This window comes from Emydura macquarii, unplaced genomic scaffold (genome assembly GCF_026122565.2).
Source record: "Emydura macquarii macquarii isolate MOO-44397 ecotype Brisbane River unplaced genomic scaffold, CSIRO-AGI_Emac_v2 contig_71, whole genome shotgun sequence".
Lineage (NCBI taxonomy): Eukaryota > Metazoa > Chordata > Testudines > Chelidae > Emydura > Emydura macquarii.
This window is the reverse complement of record NW_027130208.1, coordinates 13,631,430-13,654,778: the sequence shown is the minus strand read 5'-3', so window position 1 is coordinate 13,654,778 and position 23,349 is coordinate 13,631,430. Positions and strand designations below refer to the sequence as shown.

Genomic DNA, 23,349 nt, shown 5'->3' with positions numbered 1-23,349 from the left:
GTGGAAACAGACAGAGGGAAGAGTACAAGGAAACAATGAGAGAATATTAGTCAGCATGATTGGCGCATGGAAGTGTGGGGTGGGAGGATCAGTACACAAGTGGCCTAATACTCTCAAGTTTGTTTGTTTGTAGACATCACAGCAAAGGAGAGTTTTAAGGAGAGATCTGAATGAGGATTATAAGTAAATATATAATCTTACCTCTGAATTTTTTGGGTGGATTATTAAGATCACCTGCTTCCGGCTGCACAACACATCTATCGTCCACAAGGCTGCAAAGAAATGAGCAACTCAGGTAAGACATTTTTGTTTACAGGTGCTACTTCCTAGGTACTAGAAGCAAAGTGGGTTGCTTTCAATACTCAATCTGGCTGGCCACTTCAATGGAGGATAGACAATTCTCAGAAACCAACTCATGCCAAATCTTTCTATGAAGCACGCAGCCAATTTGTCTGTGTTGTCTAGAACCACATTGCTGGCAGGTGGGACAATTAGTAAGTTATCACTCCTGCTCATTGCATCTTCCTTATGTCCCCTCCTAGGGAAACACACACAATGGCCCATATTCTAATTATATGAGCTAAGGCCATACAGCAAGTGTCACCTCTTGGACAGATACCACAATTTGAGAAAATGTTATGAACATGTCCCCATTAAAGGGCAACAAACTAGGGAAAATAAAATTAATGCATCAGATCACATATTACCCCCCCAGCGAAACCTCAGTGTCCAAAAAGCCAGGAAAGTTAACTATGTTAGCATAGGGTCAACACACTCCCGAAAGAGAGAGGAAGGCATAATTGATGCATCCTTGCTTACCAGTCATCAAAAGGTAAAGGTTTCACCTTGAAGCCAGAGAGCCAAATATACATCACTGAAAAGAACTGTCAAGGTCAGGTCAAAATTGGCTTAATGATGGAGGTTGGTTTTCTGTTTGTTTGTTTTTTTAAATAGTCCAGTGAAGGGTGGTACTATCAGAAGATCAATCTAATCTCCTCCTGCTTTACCAGGAAGGGGGTTGAATTGGATAACTGCACCTGGAAGGAGTTCCATCAGAGAGTTCCAACAGATAGCTTCTCCTCTGAGCGTGTACTGGCAAAGACATGGGGGCATATCTACTCCCAGGGAACGAAGGAAACAAAATAAGTAAATTGCTGTAACTTGTCACAAGTGTTCTGCCTTGGACATTCTTTAGACCCGCTGGGACAATATTTTACTGAATACCTCTGTTTTTCATATACAGTGAAAATGTCCCAGTAAACAAGTGTTTTAAAGTATCTAGTTTGACCTTCTTGGCTCAAATTAAGACCTTTCCACTGACCTTTCAAAGAGGCCTTCTACAGGTATACAAAGCAATGTCCTGAAGGCTTGAGACATTCCATTCTCATTCAGAAAGCTAGGAAAGAGAGCTTGAGATCTAGAATACAAGAACTGTTCCTTGCGGAGGCTGGCTATGTGCAGGGAGTGTCTTTGAGACAACAATTATGGAAAAATCGTGAAGTGCACAGAAAATTAATTGATTCAGAGAGATTTAAATGGACTCCACAGCTCAGCCCTGCAACAACTTGCGTATACAAGCTTGTGACATTCATAGTGGGGATTTACACATGCTTTTTCATGGAGGTTTCCTATTCACTATCTACACTGCTGTGATCAACCAAGATTTGCAAATTACTCCAAGATCAAATAGTAAGAGAAGATGAAATTCCTATTTTACTACAATAAATTATCATGATAAAGATAATTTTCTCGTGTGTTTAACACACAAGATGAGATTTATATACATAATAAAATAGTAATTAGAATAATCAGTACACTGAATTTGAAAAACAGCAAGAAGGAAGTTCTGATAAAGCAATGAAGTCACGTCACAGGAATATTAAACAGGAACACTCTTAAAAGGTAGATTTATTCGGATGGAACAGCATTAGGTTTTGTAACAATATTCTTCTTCACTAACTTCTTTCTTCACTTCACTAACTGCATGCATAAGCCATCACACACAGCATCACAGAGTTTTGAAAGCCTTATAACATAACAATCAGTTATGATTAACATGAATCATAACAACATTTACATTGATTCTTTTCTGAGCTGATTTCATTTTCTTCAGGTCAGACACTAAACAAACTATGGGACAAAGCTAATTTGATTGTGAAGGGATAGTAAGATGCTAATACATTTCATGTTTCACATAACAATTGGGATTTCTATTTCAAATCTGGCTCAGAGTACACAGGGCCATTTCACAGGACAATTACCTTAAAATATTGCTAATGAATTTGAAGAAAATGCTAATAGAGGTATAGAGCTGCCATACGAAACATGTTGGTCAGGACTTGAAACATACATCCAATACTTACAAGCACAAGGTCTAAATCTACTAGCCATGGTGGAAAATATCTGCTCAGTAATACCCTGAAAGCTATATCCGCTGCATATTGTTTATTGCGCACTATATTTAATTAAGATGTACTGTCAAATCAACTTCTTACTTTTTAAAAAAAAAGTGTTATTTACTCCTAGAGTTACTTTAACAGTAGAAAAAAACAGTCAAATATATTTTTCAATTAACTTCACCAGTGTTCACCAAGTCCTATTTGGCCAGTTATACAGCTGTTTGAAAACTGCGAAGAGTATGAATCACATTTAACGAGTACCTGGGAAATTTGTCAAATACATTCGCCAAATACTATTCAACCAACCCTACTTACTACATCCCTTGCTTTTATCATACCTTCTTTCCCTGCTGGCAGTATCCCATATTTTCTTCTCTTTCCTATAATAGATCATGGTGCATCTTCAGTGCCTGCTTCTTTCTCGACCACTCATTTCCCTCTTTTCCCCTCAGTTGCATTCTCAACGTCCACTGTAGCCCAGGGGCTTGCCTTTACTCTAGTCACTGCCTTGCCTTCATTATATTTAGCTGCTTGCATTATATTCAGCTGTAGTGCAAGAAACCTACAGTATCCTGCATCCTGTAAGATATTTGCTGAAGCATAAGTTAGCATAAAAGTGTGGTTAAGTAGACCATAACCCTTGGCATAGATCAAGGGTTACCTTTAGATTTTAGGACCTAAGGAGAGCTTGCCCAAGGGTAGGAGATAGAAAGTTCCAGTGAGTGCTACTGCAAGGAACATAGAAGTAATAATCGCAAACCCATGTAAGGAAGGAGTGACGGATATGAGCATGAGTTGAAATGGTAGTTACACATTAATATACTAACCTATAGAAGGACACCTCAACATTAGCAGGATAAGCAAATACAGATAAGGAAAAGGGGGAAAATCCCTACTGAACATGCATTAGATATAGTGGCATCAGCATAACTTGTTATAAAAGTTGCATCCCAGCTTCTGGGTGGTAGGAGAGAGAGATGTAGCCCTTGGAAGGGGCCAGAATGATGGCCACTGGTGATGAGGAAGATGATGGCTAACATTTCAGGTCACCCTCCAAGAGATGGTGAGAGTATGTGGATGTGCAGATGTATATTCTGTAGTCTCTCTCTCTCTCTCTCTCTATTTTACTGAGCTGGGGTGTTTTGTGACTGTGCTAAATGTCTTAGTAAACTATTTGGAAATATAGAAGAGATCCTATAGTGCGAGTGTTGCAGCTGTGCACATCAGAGTTCCCAACTATATGGTAATTTTAATAATATTGGGCCTGATCTTGGGACAAGACCCTGTCAATCCACAAAGTGATAACTAGCAATTCTCAGGTAATCAATATAATTAATACATCATCTATAGATCAGGCTACACTACCAAGATTTCTTCTCCATCCTTCCCACTTCTTTACCTCCTTTCCCATAATATACTTATTTTCTGCCTTTTCAGTCAGCATCTCCCTCCAACAGATGATTCCTTACGCCCACTCACCCTCGTACCTACTCACAAGGTTCAGAAGCTTTTCCAGAACCCTAACAGCTTGAGGACTAAACCTACAAGTTAGGTTGGAGCAACACCCAGGTAAGATGCCAACTATCACTAGTTGCTGGGAAATGGGGAGAGGTTGTGAGTCTGATCAGGGTGCTGTCCTACTTGGGAGCTCCATTTCTCACATACATCTGGACAGTAGGAACTGAATTCATCTGCAGCCACTGTTACTGCCTCACCCCACTTCCAGGTCTCTCTGCCTGCTGGAAAGGGAGAAGCAGCATCCTTTCCGTGTGTCTCTCTAGCCCTCATCCCGCCAACCTTCCTGACTGCTACTTTACCATGGCAACCAGGAAGCTGAATAAGCAGTAAACTGTCTACCAGTTACTCTGGCCTCCTTCAGCTTTCGGACTGCGGTGATGAAATGGTATCTGCTGTGTTACCCCTCTCCCAGCCTTCACTGTTTTGGCCAGTGAATAGCTGCAGTGCCAGTCTCTGATGTTCTCAGAGCTTTCACCAAGCAGCAGTAGTTTGAAATTAAACAGGTTTGTTAATTTTTTAGTCAAAGCTTAGATTCTCCTGGAGCTGATAGCCACTCATCTAGGGCAAGGACGCTTTCCCTGGCACATGCCATCTAACACCTGTTGATTAAGGAAGCAGCCTGGACTTGTCTCTGAGAAGACACGCTGAATGGCTTCTCTGCCAGGGAGCATGTAGTATGGCACTTGTCAGGGTGAAAGGGGCTGAGCAGAAGCCTACTGGCCACCAAAGAAAGGGCACCAGGCGACAGAAGCAAGCAAAGCAGGGTCACCGCTCAAGCTCTTGGAGATGCAGCCCAGCAGCAAAAAAGCAAATGCCCTTTAGTTGGAGAAACATGATGCTGTTTACATGGGGAATCTTCATCATGTAGGAAGAGGCAGGACCAGTCACCAGCGATAAGTAGTGGTACATACGCAATTTGACCGACTCTTTTCTTTTAAATTCCTACCTCTGCTGCCTTCCTTCCTCCATCAGCAGATTATATCAAGTGGCTTGCTCCTTCCCAAGCATGAAGCACACTTCTTACACACACACACCCCTCTCTCCAAAACTTAACCTTGGCAAACAGTTTGCCCATCCCATGTTAAAACCATACTATTTCCATTCCTATCCCTCCATCCTCCCAAGTGATTGCTTTCTATCTACTATATTGCTTTGGGCTACTTTCAAAACATGACCAAGTCTTCATAGAAGATTCCCCCCCCCCCCAGCTCATTTAATTATTTATGGGTGCAGGAAACACCGAGATCCATTAGACTCAGAATGACTAGTTCAGCCTGGTCTGTCTTTTGCCCAGCTAAGGACATCCTTCAGTGTAAGAGAACAGCTACCCTTACCCCAAAGTGCTAATAAATCCATTCGTTGAGCCCTCTGCATATAGAGAGCAAATGTCTCCAATGTGAAGGAAGCTCGACATCTTGTCAGACATCTCTGGCTTGTTGGCCCTAGAAAAAAAAGGAAGAGAGGGAAAAGGAGTGTCAGTGTATTTATTAGGTAGAAGGATTGAGCCCCACAGACAACAAGCCAAAAAAACCCAAAGGAGTAAACATTTGATGCAGTTCCAAGAAAGTGCTGTCTTTAAAGTGATAAAAGCAATAAAAAAAATCTGGCCAGCTGAACCACTCCTTGGTCTGGAGGTTAATGTATTGGAGACAAGAAGTTTGGACTGTAGCCTCTATAATTGCAAGAGTATTTCCCAGCCCATGTGGCAGTGAAAAGTTAGATAGGTACCACAGGGCAAAGACAAATTGAGCTCCACAGAATCCCATTCAATGGATTTGTTTTGTTTACCCAGTTTATCATACAGATGTTCACTTAAGATTCCATTCTAGGCACATTCTCATCAGGAGGAGAATGGGGTTAAAGAAAAGGAAGAAAGGCAGATCCCCTTAATTTAAGGCATTTTACTTACTGTATTGTTCTAAACCTTGAAAGATTTCTCTATGTAAGCTAGTTGTGCTAGTTCCATATCAGACTTAGTGCATTCAAGAATGTTTTTAAAGTACCCTGGTATACAATGAAATGATGGTCAAAGGAATTTTAATGCAAAATATTAGCATGGTTTGTAAGAGTTTTTGTCAGCTCCATTAATATATGGCAGTAGCTACTATCTTAGTAGAAATACAGTATTAATAATGGCATTGTTATTATATATGTTTGGCAGCAGATTGTCCATGCAATGACCTCAAGGTTCTAGTTGTGGTTTTCCAAGAGTCTAAGTGACTAAATAGATTTTAAAAACTATACACTTAAAAAGGAAGTCACACTCCTGTGAAATGAAATTCAGTTCCACACAAAATAAACATCACCATGTGTTGTCAACTCTCACCATTTTATCACAAGTCTCATGCTAACTGGTTTTATCTTCTCAAAATCCTGGCTCCTGGATTCATGCCATTATGCGAAAGTCTCAGTGGCTACTTTAAAACATGAAGGCATGTTTCTAACCTTCATGGTCACAGAGAAAAGTTTCAAAGTGTGAGCCCTAAAGGTTCAAAAACCAGAAGGCAAATTGGAAAAAAAACAAAACACCCTCTGAATTTAATATTTGTTCAAATCTCATGATTTTTAGCCAGCCTGATGGTTTTTGGCTGGTATCTGACTCCTGGTTTTTGAACAATTGGGTCATTCCTGCATTAGCATGCTGTTCGACAGCTTTCAGAAAGGAGGTAATAACAGAGCTCTTTCAATGTATATGTGCTCAGAGCCTGATCCTGCACTCGAGCAAGGCTCCACTGTGGGTTCCAAAGTAAAGAGCTCAGGATTGGGCCCTTGGTTTTTCAGGACAAATAAAAAGACTCCCAATCCTTGCTCACCTGCAGTTTTGCTCTTGAGTAGTGACATGTAAGCGTCACAGAAAAGTGGTCTTCCATCAGGAGCGAGAATTACATAGCAGGAAATTATACTTATTACAAGAGCACAGCCTTGACATTGTGAGTGGGATAAGCATTCCCATTTCATTGAACATTAACTTGTTTACTGCAAAGAGGTAGGGTTCAAGCTTATTAAGTAAAGTCTGGGCTCAGCAAGCACAGTTAGGAACATTTGGGGGGGTGGAGGGAGGAAGATTAGCAACTACTCTGCATAATGTGCAGCAGTGAATAGACTGTTTGTGTCTCTTAAAACACTGTAAGCAACTATCCTTTTACCACACACCAAACCAAGGGTCTTGTGCCTTGAAGACACACTGTTATTTGAAGAATGAACAATCAATCAAAGTCAAGAAGAGCAAAAATTAAGGGGCCAAGTTCAGAGCTGGTGAAAACTGTTCAACTCCTGAAAGTCAATGAAGCTATTATGCCTGCTTAAAGCAGCAGTGTGCTGTCTTAAGGCTCCTTCATCAACGCTAACTCATACTGCCACAGTGTATACACAACGCATAGTCCAATTCTGTTTCTCTTGGTGGATGTGCAACTTCATATTATGATTTTTTAAAATACAGGCCAGAAAACATACATGATGTGCAGAGTGGCTGAGTTAGCCTTATCTGAAATATCATCTTTCCCATTTCCTGAGCTGGATTTCAACTGCACCCTTCAGTACTCAGGAACATGCTGAACTGGCAGGTGGAATGATGGACTAAATTATCCAACAGACCTTCCCGTATCTAAGATTTACAAGTAATGAGAAAGATTATTATGAGTTTAGTTTGCTTCCAGCTATTTAATTAATTTCCTGATCTGAGAGAGGCTTATGACCACGTACAAAAACCAATCATCTCCTGACTGATTAGAAATTTGTGTTCAACAAAGTTGAAAATACGACAAGAGTTCTGTGGCACTTTAAAGACTAACAAATTTAATATTCGTAGACATAAGCTTTCGAGAGACTTCAGCTCTCTTCTTCAGATGCAGTAATACAGAAAATAGGTAACACAGAGGCATCTTATAGATATCCAGGTACATTGAGAGCAATGGGGGAGGTGGAGTCCGGTACTTAAGACCTACTTAATACCCTTTTTGCTGTATACGGACTAACACGGCTACCCCTTTGGAAAGTTGAAAATGGTTAGCTACCAGGAAATATGCTTTTCCCACTCCCCCATCTTGCACCTTATATTTGGATTCACCAGACATAGGACTTGTCAAATGTTTGGGTTCAAAAAAAACAAAACAAAACAAAAAAACCCTGAAGCTTCTGGTCCGTTTTGAATCATTGCATCTTTGATATTCATTTGTACTTTACTTTTATTGTGGTATTTTGGGTCAAAAACTAAAGCCAAGATTTCCAAAACAGGTAGGAATTTTGGGTGCCCAATCAGACACCTTGATTTTCAGAAAGTGATGAGCATTCATTCACTGAAAGTAAGGCCTCTTTAAAGTGTCTCAAATCGGGCACCCCAGAAGTTGAGGCTTTTAAACAATAGCAGCTTTGGAAAGTCTTGGTCCACATTCATATCACAGTTAGGTCACAATGACTAACGGGAAGGTTTCCTTCTTATGGCCAACATGTTCAGTGTCTCAGGTGTTCCTGTGTCCAGGTCCATGAGAAGAACCCTTCCTCCTCTCGTGTAAGTTGAACTGTCAAGCTGAACACTAGACACAATAAAATATGATGTTTCTACAGTTCTTGAGAGGGGGGGAAAAACTCCTGACACACAAACAGTAGCTAGTTTTTACAATTAAAAACAAATGCTTTTCAACTCAAAAAGCAATTAGGCTACAGTAAACAGAACAATTGCTTGGCAATTTGTTTATTTTAGATATGCAAGTGCCAACAGAGCAATCAACTAATGCTACACACAAAAACTAGCAAAAAGAAAAAGAAAAACTTCTCCTGAGAGAATGAGTGGAATCAGAGTCTTTTAACAGTAATATCACCCCTTCACAAAACTCCTAGATCAGATTATAGCAGAAAAAGAACATGACAGGCACCAAATCGTGAAACAATTATTTCTCCTAGTGTTTAATTTAGGGTGACCATATCTCCCAAAGGGAAAACGGGACGTCATTGGGGCTCACCGGAGCCCTCCCTCCCTCACGCAAAGCTGACCCGAGACACTCACCCAGGCCTCCCATGGGGCTCACCCAAGTTGACTGGCACCCACACAGAGCTCACCCAAATCCCCCCTCCCCTGCGTGGGGCTGGCTGGAGCTGCCTGGTGTTGCTGTTCACCCAACCTCCACCATGTGTGTTGTTGCTTGCCCCCTCCCTCCATTCCCCCGCAACATTCCTCCATGCCCCACTAGTGGGGGCATGCCTCGCCTTTTTTTTTTTTTGGGGGGGGGGGGGGCGCCGAGAAGGGGGGGCAAAATAGGGCATTTGTCCTGTTTTGCCAAAAAAGTCGGGACGTCCAGGACAGGGCTTAAAAGGGGGACCATCCTGGCCAAAACAAGACATCTATGGTCCTCCTAGTTTAACGGGAAGATTAAAACAAAGACACTGCCTGGGCGAAGCCGCTAGATTCCAATAATGAAACCTCATGATAAGGAGACACCAGCACCAGTACGGCAGTTATAACACTCAGAACCCTGAGCCATCCTGAAAGCATCCAGGGCCAAGAAGGAACAAACATGATAGCAAGGTGCAAAGAAAGAAAATCCCATTTCCTCTGAACCTGTATTGACAGGCTTAACTCAATATGGAAGCAACATCCGCAGCATCGACGTGGAACTTTAAGATAAAGACCTTCTTTGCTTCCTAATCATAAGAATCTAATTTAGAGATAAATGATATACTTGGGTTGGAAGAAAGGAGAGTTTTAAAGATGCTCTTTCCAGTTTTTAAAAGTCAGCAGACAAATCAGTAGACTCTTCAGCAGATTTTTTTTTTTTTTTTTTTTTTTTAAATATTAAAAGGTTAAACAAACATTTTTCAAAAAAAATTCCTTAACGTCACTAACATTTAAGTCAAATGTTGCTATCAATTTAATTAAAGAATTGGACCTAAAGAACTTTAAATGTCTTTCTAAACAGGTTTTATCTGAAATGTGCATTGTTCATTAGGTGAAAATTAAGTTTCGCTCTCTGTGAGAAGTTGCCCTAAAATAATTAAATAAATGCAGAAACCTGTTTCAGCCTCATGAGAATCCCAAAGCACTGGTTTGCAGGTCATTTTGCAGTTCTATAGCATTATTGTTCTAAGGTAATGGACTTGAAAATACCACTTAGCGGGATCCAGACAGTGAATTAATCTGAACAGAACTTTCTGTTCTTCTGGAAGTTTCAGTACTTGCCCTTCTTCCTGTCACCTATAGGGTACATGGCCAAACATTAGCCTGCAATGCAAGGTGTAATAGAGTGGAACCAAGTGCGCTACAGTCTTACTGAGCAGTGGGACAGTTACAGGACGGACCCTTCATTTGTCAAAAAAATCTTAACAGTGAAGGAAAACTTCCTTGTGATTTTTGGTCCAAACTTCCATCATCAAAGAGACATGGAACACTTTCAGCTTACAAATATATTACCAATTATCTTGTGCATATTGTCACTATAGCCTGGACTTCCTATACAAAGCTTAGAAGAGTAAAATTCAGCAAATGATCATCCTAAAAGTAAGATTTTGCAAACAGGGTTCAACATTTAACTTTTGCATTGCCAACACCACCTCATCACCTTATGCAAAGGATTAAGTCCTGCCATGATCCCACTGGCTTCAATAAAATTCACCATATGAAGAAGCACTGGACCTAAACATAGGATTCAAGGCAGGTCACAGCCCCCCTCTTGACCTCGAAGATTGTAGCAAATGGAGTATAAATCTGATACTCTGTAATTCAAGCTACACAGGTTGAGAGGCTTCCACTCATCTTCCTGGAAGTGCAATTCCTAATTGAACTAGAACAAACAATAAAAGTGTGTGGGGCCAAAGTGACAAGTATCCACTACCTTAACGAGTTGTCTGCTTTAAAAAAAAAAAAAAAATGTAAAAAGGGAGTACAATTGATTTAGAAGCATTTATAGCATTTACTAGTTCTGATTTTCACTCCTGTTTAGAAGACTTAGGGCTGGTCTACACTAGATAGTTTTGTTGACAAAATTCAGCTTTTGTTGACAAAACTGTGGAGGTGTTCAGATTAAAATGCTCTTCCCACTGATGTAACTCTCCTTCGATGCCGACATAATAAATCCACCTCAACAAGAGGTGTAGGGCTTACGCTGGCTTAGTTAGGGGGACACAGTGTCAACACAGACACTTCATCCCTTACATCAGTTGTGGGGCTGTCATTCTTGTCAATTTCACTGGAAGCCACTCCCCCCCAGGTGAGCAGCTGGTCTCCACTTCTGGCTGGCAGCCGTGCAAGAAGCCCAGGCACCTGGATCCCACTCCTGGCTGCGAGCGGGGCAAGGAGCCAGGGCAGTTGGAACCCACTCCCCAGGAACAAGAAGACTTAGGCGGCTTCCCCCGGCTCCCGGAAGGGAAGGGGGAGGGGAGAAGCCCAGGGCTGGCTGCCAGCAGGGAATGGAGATTGGGGCGGGGGGGGGAGTGGGGGTAAGAGGGTGTGGCAGCCCACCAGGAGCCTGGGAGCCTATGGGGCTCCTGGCAGGAAGCTGAGAGATGGGCTTCTCAGCTTCCCACACTGCCCCTCTTAGGTCAGCGGAAATGCTCCTGGTGAGGATGTGCACCACCGAAGCAAGGAAGATAGTGTGGACATCAGACATCACAGTTATTACTGAAGTGGCTGTAAGTCGACCTATGTTAGGTCAACTTATTTTTCTAGGGTAGACAAGGCCTTAGTTGTAAAAGCAACAGAGCCATCAAAGCAGTGGTGAAAATCTGCTTTCCTTGAAGAAAAAGAATGTGGGCCACTCCAAAGACCCCAATAGCCAGTGGTTTGCCATCTCCCTCCTCAAACAATTTAATACTGAAGGGCATTTCACAGTATTTTACAGATACCTAATCTCTCAGGTTTACCTGGGGTATTATTTTAATACTTTAACCTATATCTGAAAATCTTCTTCTAACGACATTTGTTTTGAAGCTAAGAAGCTCCTTGCTGTGCCTTACATGTCAGAGATCCTTTCATTTCACTATCATGATGCTTTCGATGTGCTCGACTGCTCAATTAACTAGAAATTGGCAATTGGAGTTGTATCATTGCCGAAATAGAGGAAGCACTTCACTGAGCATTTTTGCAGTCTTTTTCACTACTTAAACTATCTAACTAGATAAGATTAGAGTCCTAACCTATACTTCACTGCTGAGACTTCATTCCATTAGACAGGCGAAGTAACCTGGAGTGAAAGTTCACATTTTACCTTGGTTTCTGATCGAAGAAAGTTTGAGTTTCCATTGGGGAAGAAAAAGGCAAAGTGAAAAATGGTTACAGCATTAAAGTCTAAAGGTCTGTGAACAGAATCCTACAACTGTGCAATTATGAGGCTATAAACTAGACCAAGAAAGCACCAAGGGCCTGATCCAAACCACAAAGTCAAAAGGAGTCTATTGACTTCTGTGATACCATCTTTGGATGAGTCCCCAACATTCTGAATCAGTTTCTATGGGCACATCTAGCTTTTCTGAAGTGAGCACAGAAAGCTGGTGTTTCTCATGCTTCTTCTGAAAAGGTTGGTTCTTTTGCTTCCCACTCCCACCAGGGACTGTGAGGAAGAGATTAATAAGAATTCCATTCTGCCTTGAAAATAACTAAGGGAAGGAGGAGTAAGGAGTGTTAATTACAAAAAAACCTGGTGAATAAACTACTCTTTTTGTGGGGTTGCAGAACTTAAAATTGTTTCATTTCTAAGCTCCAAGCTTGGCACATGTGAAAACATTTTGTTCCTTAAAAAGTCCAGAGATGCTTCACGCACATATGCATTTCTACATGGGAAGTCTAAATGTAAAGAGCTCATGGTAACAGAGTGTATACTGATACCCCTTGACTGTCAGGAACATTGCTACACACTGAGCAGCCATCCTGCCCCATGACAATTCCATAACCTCTTGACTTGACTGACATTCCAAGTCCACATTACAGTCAAATTTTGCACCAGTTCAAATACAAGCTCTCTTGGTAATATATGCAGAGTTGGCAGCATAAAGATCCAATATACCTGCCACTTTCTTTTACACACTTTCAAAGGGCATTAGAAGGGCTAAGGAGAACAGTCAGCTTTTCTGATAGAGCTTTGTACTGCAGAATCAGATGTGTAGATATTTGAGTGATTACACATTAAAGGGTAAGTAACTATCTATCTAGCATATGATTTTGTCTTCCGCCTAGTGCAGTCATCCCTGTTCAGGCGTCTGCTGACTGCAGAGCAATTGCCATTTAACAAGGCAGCTTGTGAGAAAGGTGCACTGGAGAATTATTTTTTCTCTTATTATTTGCACTGACATAGGATTGGCCTGAAGAACTTGCAATCTAACCTGACAAGAAAAAGGATGTGAAGGGAAACAAAAGCACGGAGAAGTGATACAACATGCTCAAGGTCACAAAGAAGGTCGGTGTCAGAGCCAGGATTAGAAACCCAAGTCTCCTGATTCCCAGAACAGTGCCCACCTCTAGATCACACTACCCTGACTTTTCTATTAAGACAAAAGCGAGAGTCCTTCAGACTGAATGTCAGTGGCTGCTTTGTATGAAAAAGCTGTCAGTCAGCAGCTCTGTTTCACCCTTTTCATGAAATAAAGAAGTTAAAAGCAAGAATCTAAGTTGATACAGTGGTATGGCAAGTATTTTTCATGCACAAAAATGAGGAAGTTCCAGTATGTTGCATTCATAAATCGGCCACTTAATAAATATAACTGAATATTATACTTTACCAATGGTATCATATAGATGCAAAATAACCTAATAAGCATAACGAGCACGTTCTTTAGAAAAAGAGAGAAGACATTTAATCATCTTACTGATTTAAAGCCAAACAAGTCACTAACACTGACAAGCAAACCTCCGCTACACCCTTTCCTTTTCTTTATCTGCACCCCTTTCTTGGCTTGCCAAACGCAAGCTAGTCGTAGGGGATGTATAACACATCAAACAGCAATGTGGATTATCTGCTCCTCTTGCAGAAAAATGAGGCTGAAAGTCAAGCCATGGTAACGATGCAAAGTAAAACATATGCTTTGACAGGGTAGGTTAAATATCCATTTTTATAGCTACGGTAAGAAATGCAACTAGCAGACTTTATTGACACACACATTTGTGGAAAGCTCAAAAGGAAAAAATCTCATTAGAGGGATACCGATTAGGCTAAAAATCATTTACATTTCCAACCAAGTATGACATGACAGTGTGTCTTTAATTCTATTAAGAGTAAGAAGTGCTTAGTAAAGTCGATACCTATTGGCTCTTTAACACAGAAGGGAGAAAGCAGCTTATATGCCAACCTAGGGAGGAGGCCTCTACAAACACACGTTATCCAGAGTATTTTAATATATTATATTAATATGCCAAGGGAACCGGAGGCAGCCAATGTGGCAGGAGAGAAACCAAAAACCCACTGTATATTGTCTACAGGAGCTCAGCCAATGAAGAAAGATGGCTGGGGAGAGGGGCGAAAAGTAGGACAGTTTCTGATCTCACTTTCTCTACAGAGCTATACACCTAAACCTTTACCGGAAAGTGGACCACTTCTCTCCTCCTGCCTTTCCCTCATCCCCATTTGCGCTCTCATCAGATCCAAGTTCTGTGGCAAATGTGATACCTGCTGAATTTACACAAGCTCTAACATTCAGATTATGTTCCTTCCCCCATAACCAATCCCACCATCCCTTATCAGCCTACTTGCCCAACACCTCCACCATTCCCATCTCCTACTCCTCCTTGCCCTGCTCCCCAGTGCCGCCTTTCCCTTCAAATGCACCTCATTGTGGAAGCTCTGGTCTCACTGGCAGCTCTTGAGTCTGGTTCTGATCCAACTGGACAGCTCCTTGCAGCTTTGGGTCCTCACTAGCAATGCACTTGACTCTTTCTTTCCTCTAGCAGCTCTCTTCCTGCTGAAGGCTTTGTAGTCTTCTCTGTCTTCCTCTTCTAGCTGCAGCAGCCACTAGGGGAGGTGAAACTTACTGCTTCTCTTTTATAGATGCTTCTGCAGGCATCCAGGCTCTGCAATGAAGAGCCTGGATACCTGTCAGAAACAGCTGGAGGAGGAGGAGCCACTAGCACCACATGACCATCACATGCTCTGCAGAGCACCACTGGTAGCCACAGGACCTACTTTGAGAACCGCTGATATAAAAATAGCAATTCCAGTTGGACTCATTTACAGAAGAAGGCTCCAGTTCCTGTTTTGACTTGTACATGTACATGCTGGACTGCCGCTGTACTCCACGACATTGTTTTATAGAATGCAAGTCCGAGCTCTGCTTCCAAGCAGAGGTTCTTCCAGATACCACACCAACTTAGCTCGTAAAGAGCATTAGCAGCAGAATCTGCTTAACCTTTGCTGTCTGAACAGTGACCAAGGACTGTCAAATTATTTAAGTAAGATAAATTCAGGCATCTCTTTAAGCCAAGAATTACTAGCCTATTACTATCGCTAGCCCCAAGACTGCAACCAGAGCCACACCCCTTTGACCACAAGAGAATTCTGAAAGACATGCCTATACAAACCCAATGGCAGGTTCAGTTCTCACTCAACACACCTCCTGCTGAAATTCAGCGTTTTATCAAGTTGCAAATGCAATGGTGCAGGATCCGAAATCTACACCAACAGCAGCATTTTACTAGTATTTCTATTGAATTGCAGAAAAAGAAATCCCAGATATGAAAACAAACAAACAAAAAAGGCACTGGCTATTTTGGCATGCTGTGGACATGTGTGTTTCCCTAGATGCTCTCACACAAAATATTACTTTGTTCTGGCTCCAGTCATCTTGCACAAGACTGGATGAAGAAGAGAGAAGGAACTGTTTATGTGCACATCATCTGCATTCAGTATCCCAAGTTCTCATTCTAGTACTTACTTTTCAATGTATTCCAAAAAAGCAGTAGAATCATGTAATTCCTTAATTCAGACAGCTTCTTCATTTTGGCCCTCTCTCTCTCTCTTCTCAGAGCAGTTTACTGTTCTTTGATATTCTGTTCCACAAGATGGTCCATGCAGTATACGCATTCAACTTTCTACAACACTCTACTTATTAATGTAGCTACATCCTGGTCTCTAACCACAACTGCTGTGAACTGTAAACAAGATAATTAGAATAGCACTCTTTCAAAGCAGTTTCTCATGTATTTGCCTCTTGCACCAAAGAAAGATTGCCTAGACTTGCAATGACATCTTATTTGCAAAGCATTTGTCCACTGAAGCGAAATTAGTTTGGTTTTTATCTTTTGATGGGCTCAAACCAAAACCACAGATCTGAGAATTCGGAGATGTTGAAGCGTTCAGAATCCAGAGCTGAATTTTGCAGCTTAATCCCAACTCTAATTGCAGCTCCTGTCTTTGCTTGTATTATCTTCATTTTGCCACATGAATTTGGTCTCTTGAAAGACACCAGCTTGGCAACTGTGAAGGCTGAAACTAGTTACAGAATAGATACAGTACACCTGCCCATGATGCCCTGACAAGATGCCACAAACCTGAAATGGAGGCAGCCACGTATAAAGTTGAGGGGGAATTCTGTCTCCATGTCCAGTCAATCCTCCCCCCCTCTGCTGAGATTGCAAACTAAGTGACAGCTGTGGTGGTCTGTAGTGTGCCCACAAAGCATGCTACCATATAAAACTGCTCTAGGCATTGGTGATGGGCTCTCAGCCTCCATCTCCTCCGTTACCCAACACAAGAGTACAGAAAAAGCTTCAGTCCAACAGACTAATCGAAGTCAATGAGTCTGACAGCTCATTTCAGCAGCAACAAAAAAGCCAGCCAACCTGCTCTAAAGAATGGTCTTTAATACTCACATTACAACAGTGATTCTAATCTGGTTTCATAAGATCTTCCTTGCAAAAGTGTTCAGAATTAGCATCATGCCCATATAAAAATGACGGGAATGTTGCACTTCACCTAACATCCCAACAGCACCCTCATTTTCTAGTCGCAGGCCTCTCTGCTTTCCATAAGCTCATTTGGTGAAGCTGCCTTTCCTCCTCCCTCTTATCCTCACAGCCTTTAGTAACAAACAGCAGCTGGAGTAGCTGATGCAGTATAAGCACTAGCCCCACTCTACCTCCAGTGGGATCTCAAATATCTCCTGCCCTTAAAACGTAGCCCAACAGGTATTTACATTTATATGACACCTTTCATCCCACAGGATCCCAGCGTGCTTTGCAAATCGATATATCAATTATAACTATGAAGCTCATGTCATCATCTGCGGTGCAGCCTCCTCTGGGGAGAGACTAGAGCCAGTATACCAATACAACAACAACACTGTATAATAAATTTAGGCAAGAAAAGAAGAATGTTGTATCCAACTGAAGCTGCTGCAGGAGAAACGTTAGATATGGGAGGCAACATGATCTAGCAGATTTAATCCCAGTTGATTGTCCCGACTCCTGGATTTTATTCCCCACTAACTTGCTGTGGAACATTTGGAAAGTCATTTTACTTCTCTGTGCCTCCATTTCCCTTCCCACTCTGTTTTGTCAGCTTTCAAGACAGGGACTGTTTCATAGTATGTGTTTGTACGGTGCCTAGCACAATTGTGCCCAAATCTCAGTTGGGGCCTCTAGATGCTATTTTAATAACAACAACAGGAAATAATAAGCAGGTAGAACATAATCATCCAGGTTGGAACTGGCCTAGGGCAGTTTGGCTAGCACCCCTCCACTTACAAGAAGTGACCATACTGGCTGGAACCTTGGTTTTACATATTATCTGAAGGCTCTTCCATGGCTATGGCTCCCCTAGTCTCATTCTGTGGGATGCTTCAGGACCATCCTTACAAAAAAAAGTGTAATACAATACCAAACATCATGTCATATAATAGAGCTACTTCAGTGTCTGCAGTCATCACTATAGAACACTATGATATTTCTGAGGCGTCTCAGGGTGAAGTACATAATGTATTCCTGGCTAACATCACTTCCTATGCTCTTCTCTACTCTAGATAGTCTTTGAAAACAGTCTTGCATCAAAATACTGACCCAGCAATATCCTACTTTGCTCATGAGATCTGAAAGGATCTCAGTACCAAGTGCAATAGGTAAGACCAGCAGGTCCCTCCATGTTTATGCCCACAGGCCATAACTGCAATTCACAACACACTACACTCTGCTTACTCAGCTCAATGCACCCTTGCCACTGAATTGAGTTTGCCCAAGGACAGCATGACCTTGCAACCAGCAACAGGTCTCCAGTCTTAGGATACGGCTACACTGACGGCGGCAAATAGCTGTTCCTCTTGGCGCGGCGCAGCGCAGACAGAGAGCAGAAGAGAAGCTCAGCAGTCGACGGGAGTTACGCAAGTTTTCTGCGTACTTTGCAGAACTCCCGTCAACTGCCGCCGAATCTCACAGGTAAGTGTAGATGGGGCCAAAGTTACTCAAGACACCCACTAACAAGGGGTTCATTATTTTAGAGCTCTCTGTCACCCTCCATTTCTGGTATGTAAAAAGAGTAGCTGGTATTTTTAAAAAGATGCCATTTCCCATACGTTGGCTCCTCTTGTGTTTCCAAGGCAAACAGAAGCCAATCTTACTACTTGTTTACTTCATCATTTGTATAAGCATCAGCAAAGGGGTCAGGATAGCTCCATGTTTCAACAGTTACTGATAACCTCACAGCCAGCAAAAACAGACTGTTTTTCTGTTAAATCCCCCATTCTGTCACTGAGATCAAAACCTATGTTGTTCTTCAAACTGGATAATTCACCCAAGAGAGAACATACTAGAACTTAAAAGTAACATATCAGATTTTGAATGCAAACTAGTTGATAGTCATCCTTTTATATGTTGTTCTAAACACCACTTGGTAGTTTTCTAAACCATAAACTTCCCTCCTTTTTCTATTTCACAAGCATTGATTTTCACACACCCAAACCCCTTTCAAGCCCACTGTTTTCCACTGAGTTTAACTTTAATGTTGATATTTGCTTTGATAACAAGTGCAATTTACAGAGTGCCTTGTCATGCCAAATCTTTCAATTGGAGCATGAGCAGCAATTTTCAGTAGCAACCAAGCTAGCGTTAGGTCACCAGCATTGCACTATGAGCACAACAGCTCAACCCCTTATCTGTCAGATGAAAGGAAGTAGAAAATGTATACTTGTAATAATGTTGACATTTTAGACAATTTATTTAGAACCTGGAAGATATTCTGTGGTTTGAGATTAGTTTAGAGCATAGTGGGGCCTTGAACAACGGACAATGCATCTTCAATTTATCCAAGAGAACCATTTGCTTAACTCCAAGAGATTACATTTTAAGAGTCCAATCTTGTATCTTTTACTCACACAAGTAGGCCCATTGATTACTTGTGTGAGAAAAGGATGCAAAACTGGGCATTTACACTGTAGTCTCTTTGGCGCCGGGACTATGCCATTTAGTTGTCAGTGAAGTGTACTTCACTGCAAAGCAAAGCAAAAACCAAAGGAAAAAAAAAAAAGAAAGAAGAAAAAGCTGGGGGAGTTCAGAGGATATTGAACAAACTTCTCAGCAGAGGTTTGAGAGATCGTGATGGAATACCAACATTTATGTTTCAAACTAACAAACAGGCAAACTGTGCCAAACTACTGAAGCCTGGCAATGCCTGAATTTAGGGAGTAGCCGGTGTGTTGTGGTCTGGATTTTATTAGAAGTTCCTCCTTCTCTGATGTTACTACACATACTGTAGTCCATTCCATTCGCTATTGACTGCACAAATCAAGATAGTTGCACTTTATGACAAAAGATACATTAGATGCAACAACTGCAGCTGTATTGTTTCCAACCTTATTCCCACTTGTAGCCAGATTCTATCCCCAGATATATGCAGACAAATCCCACGGAGATCAACCAGAGCACGTACAGTTTTGTGCATGTACCAGAAAGCAGAGCCTGCCCGCTGAACTATAATTGCTGCACTAAGATGACTGTTACAGACATAATATTTTTTAGGAAAGGCCCCTTACTTCCTCTTGCTACACCACAAGCTATTGCATTAGGCCAGCTGTAACATATTTACACATCCAGATGAATGAACTATAAGACAGACTTTAAAAAAAAAAAAAAAAAAAAAAAAAGCAACCATATTAAAAAAATCTACAAAGCAACTAGCAATAATTAGGCTTTTATCAACAGGATGCAAACAGCACAGAGCTGTGAAGAACTTTTTTTTTTTTTTAAATATAGTCCAGTTATTGTAGTCCAGGAAACAGCTAAATATTTAGACTGTTAGACCAGTTACCAAAACCCTCAGAAATATCCACCCACAATTGTCCAGATTTTGACCATTTAAGAATAAGATCATCTATAGCCAAGTCTGCAACAGCATTCACATGTGTTTACATAATATAAACATCCCTATAGTTATGTCTCAAGTATTTTAAAAAAGCTAGGAAAGTTGAACAGACACAAACTCCCTAAACCATCACTGTAGAGGCCCAAGTGTCACTCATATTTCAGTGACTTCTAGAACAAGACATTAATGCTGTCTAATAACTTCTGTATTTCTCAGGTTGGTTTTAGAAGGAAAGAAATCCCCCAGCAACCTGCTTGCACATTTTAAACTACGCTTATTCATAACACGTTTTTTCAATATAACTTTAAAGTACCAATTGGTGAATTACTTAAAATGATTTTCCAGGATTCAGACACTGTAATTTAACAGGCAGGGAAGGGGTCTGACTCACTCTGTGGCCCTGCACAAGTCACTTCACTTCTGTACCTCCGTTTATTCATCTGTGAAGTGCAGCTAGTAATAAAACACATCTGAGCGGTAAACTTGTATGTTTTATACAGATGGTAAAGAGTAAACAACAGATGCTTCCTTACAACACTATATTCAATATAGCAGTCCTGCATTCCAGGTAAATTCCCATTTTAGTATATGTTTAAGTACTTTATTTTTGTTTGGTTTTTAAGGGGTGATGCTCCAAGATTCTCAGGTACCCTGGCCCTCAACACGTCCAATCCTTTCTCCAGCCTAAAGGAACTGGACACAGCAAGTTTCTATTGTGCATCTGTGCCACTCCAAGATCTAGACCAAAGGAAAGAGTTATTTCTTGGGAGCAACGCGCTCCCTTCTCTTCAGTGATGGGATTGGGTGCACTTTTTGGGACCAGTGTTACCTGCCCATGTTGCCAAGTTCCTATGCCCACCTGTCAGCTCAGGTGAAATGACCAGCCCTGCAGCATTCTCAACCTGGGGAGCAAAGATCATGACCTGAACTCTTAACTTCTGTGATGGGTTAACTTGCTAACAATTAAAGAAGTCCATTTCAGGAAGATAAATACATTTCCCCATATTGCTACACATGAACAGGAATTGGTTTTTCAGCTCAGCTGCTCAATTTGATTTTCAGAACCCTGAAATCAACCAGACTAATCACTTACTGCCTTAAAACACACAATTTTTCCCCACCCCAGTTAAGAAGTTTGCTACCCAATGCCAACCTGGGTGAGGACCTGTAGACACCCAGAAAAAAAAAAAGGTAATCTGAATGTATTAAGACCTGCTATCGATTCCACTGAGCAGCAATTTACAAGACACCCCTCTATACTTCAGACACCTGAACACACTGCTATACAGATATAGTCTTTACAGTGCCACAGAACTCTTATACAGACGAACAGGGCTACCCCTCTGGAATTGCTATACAGCTGTTCCCCAGCACTTTTTTGTAATTACTATTCCCTAATACCACCACCCCCTTTCCTCCACCCTTCTCAAGATCCCTTTCAGTCCCACTTCTCCATCTTCCCGGCTTGGCAAAGCCCTGGCTGGGATGATTTCGTCCGGCTTGGTCCTGCTTTGAGCAGGGGGCTGGACTAGATGACCTCCGGAGGTCCCGTCCACCCCTCATCTACCCACGCACACGAAGACGCACGCGAAGTTGGCCGCTTGTACATTTAAACCCACCGTCTCCCTGGCAGGCTGATGGATCGCGTCCCCCCAAAAAACTATTTTCTGCTGCAAACTTGGCGGGCGGGTTGCGATTTAGCATCGGATCAGCTGCTCTCCCCCCCCCCCAGCCCGAGCCGAGGACATGTCACGCACGGCGCAGGACCGCGGGGAAAGTAAGCCGGGGGACAGCGCCGAGCGCCGCCCCGGCCGCTTGGCGGGCCCCGAGAAAGTTCAGCTCAGCTCAGCTGCCCCCGGCTCTGGGTCGCGCCCCAGGCTTACCTGGGTGCACGCGGGGCCGCTGGCGCCAGGCGAGGGCTAGTAGCCGCCGGGTAATCCCATGTTGCCGAGCCGGGCAGCCCCGCCGGGTTCCGCTAGGGATGGAGGGAGGGAGGGAGGGAGGCTGGGCTCGGCGGAGCAGGGTTAATCTCGGCTCAGCAGCACAGCCACATGGTTACTGCGCTTCACAGTCGCTCCGCAGCGGCTTAAATAGGACCGCGCGGCTCCCTGGGTAATGTAGTCCCCGCCGGGCTCGGGGCGGCCCCCCCGGCCAGGGACAGGAGCGGGGGAGCCGGACTACAGCTCCCAGCATGCTCCGGGGCCGGAGAGGCTTTGCAGGGGGGGAGGTTTTACAGGCTGTGTGTGTGTGTCGCGCAGTCCCGGGAATCACTGGTGCAGGCACGGCGGGGCGAGCAGCGCTTTCCCCAGCGGGGCCCCCCCCGCCCCGAAAAGAAAACGAGGAGTGGCACTTGTGCAATGCACCCTGCAAACACCCACCCGTCCCCTCCCTCGCCGAGAGAGGCTTCTCCGCTGGAGCTGGGTGCGGGGCTCTCCGGCGTGGAGGTTTCCATTGGCTGTTGTCACAGCCCCTTTGAACTCCCGCACGGCGGCCAAGAATTTCAAACATCTGTGACATACACATGCACGGTTGTGCGGGGGGAAGGAGGAAGGCTCTGCAGGGCTTTAGCTAGAGGCTGGCCCAGGGAAAGTAGGGAGTAAGTGTTCCGGAGAACGGAATGGCACCGCAGAAAAACGATCAGAGTCCACAACAACAACAAAAAACCCGCATTAAATCAGAGCAATAAACCATGAAAAAACATCAAGTGTGAGAAAAATAAGTGTGCAAGGATTTAACAGTCCCCGCAGAGATTAAAGGATTTAGGCTGTGTTTAAACTGGTACATTTAACTGTTAATCACCAGGCCACCTCAAAGTTATATGACACAAAATGTTGTCTGCAACACTTTCACTGGCACTAAACTCAAGAGAGCATGTCCCCTTTTTTCCCCACCCGACCCCAAGTACAAGGAGCACTTTATACCTGTTCATAGAACCACAAGACCCGAAAGGACTCAAGATGTCATCTAATCCAGTCCCCTGCACTTATGGCAAGACCAAGCATTATCTAGACCATCCCTAACAGGTGTTTGTCTAACCAGCTTTAAAAATCTCGTTATAGAGATGCCACCACCTCTGTAGGCAATTTATTCTGGTGCTTAACTACACTGACAGTTAGGAATTTTTTCCTAATGTCCAGCCTAAACCACCCTTGCTGCAATTTAAATCCATC

At 42.6% G+C, this 23,349-nt stretch overlaps 1 long non-coding RNA gene across 1 annotated transcript; it reads right to left on the bottom strand.

Annotated features, from left to right (window-relative positions):
* Positions 1-200: 200 nt before the first annotated feature.
* LOC137147890 (uncharacterized) lies at positions 201-22,392 on the bottom strand. Its single transcript, XR_010918388.1, has 3 exons — positions 22,063-22,392; positions 5,252-5,359; positions 201-272 (listed from the first exon to the last, which is right to left on the bottom strand). It is a non-coding gene; the product is annotated as an uncharacterized lncRNA (long non-coding RNA).
* Positions 22,393-23,349: the final 957 nt, after the last annotated feature.